At 50.8% G+C, this 5,490-nt stretch overlaps 1 protein-coding gene across 2 annotated transcripts in view; it reads right to left on the bottom strand.

Moving 5' to 3' along the window:
* The window catches only part of PFKFB1 (6-phosphofructo-2-kinase/fructose-2,6-biphosphatase 1), a 31,892-nt gene that overhangs the window by 26,027 nt on the left and 375 nt on the right, over positions 1-5,490 (bottom strand). The window lies entirely within an intron of this gene.

Below are 5,490 nucleotides of genomic sequence, written 5' to 3'. Positions count from 1 at the left end.
TCACAGCCCCCCCCCCCCCCCCCCAGTGCTTCCCATCATCTGACCTGTTAGTATGTGGCTCCACTGGGATATCAAAAGCATACCACGGACATGCCTCTTCCAGCAGTGGTGTGGGCGTGCATGTATCAGCATGTGGCAGAGAGAGTGGGAGCCCTAGTGACGGAATAAATGTCAGTCAAAGTACCGCAGCGCTGAATATTGAAAAATGGCCTGGATGGGAAGGGGGTTTAACACCGCGGATGTCAACTGGTTAAACTTAAAAAAAATAAAATAATTTTTTTTAACAAAACCGGCACTAAAACGCATCAAAAACACGCCACAACCCACTGCACTGCGTGTGCAGAAACCTGACCAGATCTGGTCTGCATTTGGTGTGAACAAGGCCTAATACACCAGCTGAAATGCGAGCAGGCGAGTGGAAATTTTGAGCTTTGCCGTAGGAGTTACTACGTCCACAATCATGAATGAACAGGAAGTGATTTATAGCACTTCCTGTTCATTCATAACTGGGAACACAGTAAGCATACCAAGCCCTCAGTTACACTGAGTGATCAGTGCCGATTGCGTGTAACTCGCTCTCCATCCTGTCTCACCGGTCACAGAAGGAAAGCAGAGCGGGTCGTTGCGGGTGGAGAACTCGGCCTCTTGTGACAGCCGACTCCTCCCCACACCACCCGGCCTCCTAAAAGCTTCTCTTCTCCCCACTGGGTGCTGGTTTGTGCCCCCCTGTGATCCCTGCCGACACAGGTGGGAGCAGCAGGGATTAGAGGGGACACAGACTAGCACCCAAGCGGGAATTAGTGAAGCTAGGGATGTACCGAACTTGCGACCATTTTGCCCATAGTAGCATTTCTTTGGTGGACGAAATTCCGGTGAATCCCTACCAACCTCTCCTCAGCAGAACATGTTGCTGCAGAAAAAGAGATTGAGGGCTCTGCGTGTGTCTGAGGGCCCTGCGTCCTCAATCTCTTTTTCTATTTTGAAAGAGAAATATCAGGGATCTATTTAGACCCCCAATATTTCCCCGAAGCCCTTAAAAGTAAAAAATAAAAATGTAATAAAATATTACAAAAAAATTAAAATAAAACAAACATTTGCGGTTTCGGCCCGACATTTTTTTTTTTATTTCGGTTTTAGAATTTCCATTTCGGTGCACCTCTATAAAATACCCCTTCACGAGTCTGATAGGATAAAGTTTGCTCAGACCAGGTGGTGTCGGAAGGCTCCCCACAGCTCAATGTTGGCCAATCGAGCAGGAAAATCGGCCAAAATCTGAACTGTAGAGGCCCAGCTTAAAGCGTGGCTTTGTTGGCACTGCTGCGCATTCCTCTCACAGAGAAGATAAAGGGTTAATAATTAGCCAGGACGCCAGGTAAAAGCCATTTTTACACGCAGAAGAGCGTTAATGTGTAACGAAGGTTCCTTTATAACGCAACATTCACATCTTCATCTCAGCATCTGGAGTCCTCCTGTCATGAAACCTCAATCTTAATGCCCGTCCCATGTGCATGGTGTTGCGGTACCTGGACTACCCAGAAGGGTCTACATTTCAGGGAAATCCCCCGCACTGGACGACACGAAAAAGGCGGCAGATGCCAAAGACTTGAAGGAAGTCTCCAGTAAGGAGTACGGAAGGTTCTATTCTGGACCTCCCCATTGGACAATACTGGTTCCTCGACTATTTATACTGCAGACTCTGGTCAAACTACCGCGTTTCCCCGAAAATAAGACACGGTCTATTTTTTTGGGCTCAAAAAAAAAACAAAAAAAAAAACCCGCACTAGGTCTTATTTTTTTTAATGTACAACAATCCGCACTTATTACCAGTAGAAGACTTACAAGACAGGAGTGAGTGGCAAAGTTAATAGGGCAACCAGGGGTGCCGTACCTTTCCAAGAGCAATTTGGTAACCAATCGCTGGCCAGAATGGGCGAAGCGCGCTTTCACAATGGATTCCTCACAGGCGGAGCGCATTTGGTATGACTCCGCCTGTGACAGGAGCCGGCACTATAGAGGAGGCATCTGCTCCCTCCGGTGCCGCCTCGCTTCCTCTAGCGCCGGCTTTGTTGGCACCGCTGATTCTCTCCCGCGGCTCTTCAAGTTCCCCCTTATGCCACCGCCGGCCCTGGGAATGGTCACAACTAGGTCTTATTTTCGGGGGAAGGTCTTATATTTTAGCAATTCCCAAAAATAGTACTAGTCTTATTTTCAGGAAAGCAGGTTATGTAGATTACCAGTTCTGACTTCCCTGACCTGCATGGTTCCCAGTTCTGACTTCCCTGACCTACATGGTTCCCAGTTCTGACTTCCCTGACCTGCATGGTTCCCAGTTCTGACTTCCCCGATCTGCATGGTTCCCAGTTCTGACTTCCCCCGATCTGCATGGTTCCCAATCCTGACTTCCCCCTGATCTGCATGGTTGCCAGTTCTGACTTCCCTGACCTGCATGGTTCCCAGTTCTGACTTCCCCCGATCTGCATGGTTCCCGGTTCTGACTTCCCCCGATCTGCATGGTTCCCAGTTCTGACTTCCTGACCTGCATGGTTCCCAGTTCTGACTTCCTGACCTGCATGGTTCCCAGTTCTGACTTCCTGACCTGCATGGTTCCCAGTTCTGACTTCCTGACCTGCATGGTTCCCAGTTCTGACTTCCCCCGATCTGCATGGTTCCCAGTTCTGACTTCCCCCGATCTGCATGGTTCCCAGTCATATCTCAAATAATCGGTCAGAGACAACCGGGGGGAACGCGCCTTTCTGAAGGTCAGCAATGACAACCGCTTGATGCAGGTTCACTTTGAGAAGAAGCAGAAAGTCCGGTTTCTCTTGATTTCCTACCACTGGATAACCCATCACCAGAAGGACTGCAGAGAATCCCGGAGACACAGCAAGGCTCCGGCAACAAACCGGTGTGATCAGGTGCTCGCCATAAATGTGAATGGAGGTTGCTAGGCAAGTGCTCACAAACACTAAACTTAGTCCTTCAAACTCCGTGAGCCGTTACCCTGACCTTCATGCGTCCTCATGTATGGTGGAGTCCCGCTAAAGTACAGCTAGAGGCTCCAACGATTGCCCACCCCAAACCCAGTTACCATGCGATGCACAAGCCTCAAATTCATCCAAAGACTTCCTTTACCCTCCTTTGTGTCTCACTCACCACCCCTCTCACACACTGCAGCTCACAGTGGGAGGGTTTCACCATCAGAGTTTGCCCCCCTCAGGCAACACAAGGGGCGGGGCGGCACAGGCAACACAAGGGGCGGGGCGGCACCATTTTGGGAATGAGCCACAAAACAAGCCGGAGTGAAAGCCTAAAGAGATGAAGGGCTCTGCAGCTTCAAGTGCACCTGTCATGAGAAAAATACGGATGTGACATTCTGAGAAAAAGCCAATGGACTGAAAGTTACACAAACCGAGTATTAAAGCCTGAAAAATCAAAAATGGCGGCCAGGCAACCAGCAGTTGAAAGGAGGGGGAAAAAAAAGAGAAACCTGGGAGGCTCCAGCTTGTGTGTTACTCCTACAAGAAAACACTACTAAAAATCCTCAAAAAGAAAAAAAAAAGTCATAATAAAAAAATAAAAATACGAAGTATTAGAAATGTGAACAGTCAATGTACTTGGAGCATAACCTCCCCCCTCCCCCCCAAAAAAGGGAGGCTCTGCCACTGCAGTCCGGCCATCTGATAAAGTCTTCCTCTGTTGGTCTGGTGGGTGGGGGACCATCTGCTGAGTCACATGATAAGCCCAAATATATTGCTGTACACAACACTATGGGGAGGGGGGGGAATGAGGAGGGGGGGGTCACCAAGTGTACCGGCCGTTACTACAACCCATGAAGAACCCGGGGCCCCCGGAGCCATCAGCCGATTGGGCAGACGTTACATCACGCGTCACCCTCTCCTGTAGAAGGGCAAAGCTGGGACTTCGGCAGAAGGAGAAACCTAGTTTGGGGGGCAATTGTTCCCCCCTAAGCCGTCTGCCCTTCTTTGCCCTCCATACAGGAGGTCATTTACCCCCGCACATACCCGAGCTGTATACAGAGCTACACATGCACACATTCTGCAACATGCATGGATGGCGTGAACAGGGCACACAGAAGACAGCCGTGCCCAATGCACTCTTGTGATGAGCCTGCGTTGAGCGACGCACATGGTGTGAATGAGCCCTTAGCAAAGGGAGACCATATCACAGGCGCCAAAGACACGGCATCTGCGCATGTGCAGTCTACTGCATGCTGGGCTTGCTGGTGCATTGCCATGTTTTCTGGCAGAAGTTGCAGCGCATGCATTACTGTGCACTGCAGTGTAATAAACGGAACGCCGAGGGCCTCGTCAGAGGAGAGGACGGAACGCCGAGCGCCTCGTCAGAGGAGAGGACGGAACGCCGAGCGCCTCGTCAGAGGAGAGGACGGAACGCCGAGCGCCTCGTCAGAGGAGAGGACGGAACGCCGAGCGCCTCGTCAGAGGAGAGGACGGAACGGCCCGAATATAGAAGATCGAACTCAGCGAAGGATCAGCAGACCTGACATAAAAACAGGAAGAAGTCGTCAGGAAGATTACATAAGCCGGCCGTGTCTGCGGATAAAAGTCCCACGCCGAGAAAACAACAATGACGGGGTTAAAATAAAAGTGTCGAAACTATAAAAAGGAGAAATCACGGTCAGTCGATGAATCGGCCTCTGGCGGCTCAGCATCTCCGGTACAATGCTCGGTCATTGGGGCCCATTCACACTGTGTGCAAAGAGAACCAGTCCTGACCCTGACCCATTTTCCTGTCAATTCATTCCCCGGGGGAGGTGGGGGCAGTGTGTTCTGGGGCATTGACCGAGGATAATCATAGATTGTCTCACTCTGACCTCTCCCCCACCGCTCATCTTCCAGGTCACTGATTAAATATATATGACAGCCGCAGGCAGGACTGGTTGGTGATCAGCGATGGCAGAGTACAAAATATACAACAGTGACAGACACACACACACACATCACACATCACACACACACCACACACATCACACATCACACACACACACACACACACACACACACACACAGTGACAGGAAGGATGCCGGATCTGTAGCCAGGAGGCCATTCAGTCGTGTCCCCCCCCAATGTACACGCGGGTCTCATACTCCTAGCTGGAGCTTGCACATGGCCAAGGAGCGGCCTAGAGATTGGCTGCAGCGACACGGAAGGTCACATGACTTTCCATACCCAAAAGTACCAGAGCATTACCAGGGGGTGCCAATCCACAATAGTACACATACAATACACACAGCAATCAGGCTCCCAGTGAAGGGAGGGAAGGCTGCGGTGTGACCGGCTGAACAAACTTCCTTCATCTACCCTCACTGAGCCAAATCTTCCTCCTCCATGCATCTCTGCCCCGCTCCCCATCCCAGACACTGCAGATCACAGTGGGAGGGGTTCAAAACTGTCAATCCAGAAGGCAGTGGGCGGGACTGGGTGTGATCAGGCGCTGATGGACAAGCTACA

This window comes from Nanorana parkeri, unplaced genomic scaffold, assembly GCF_000935625.1.
Source record: "Nanorana parkeri isolate BGI_ZX_2015 unplaced genomic scaffold, ASM93562v1 scaffold1291, whole genome shotgun sequence".
NCBI classification, from domain to species: Eukaryota; Metazoa; Chordata; class Amphibia; order Anura; family Dicroglossidae; genus Nanorana; species Nanorana parkeri.
The sequence above is the reverse complement of the archived record's forward strand: the minus strand, read 5'-3'. Positions and strand labels throughout refer to the sequence as shown.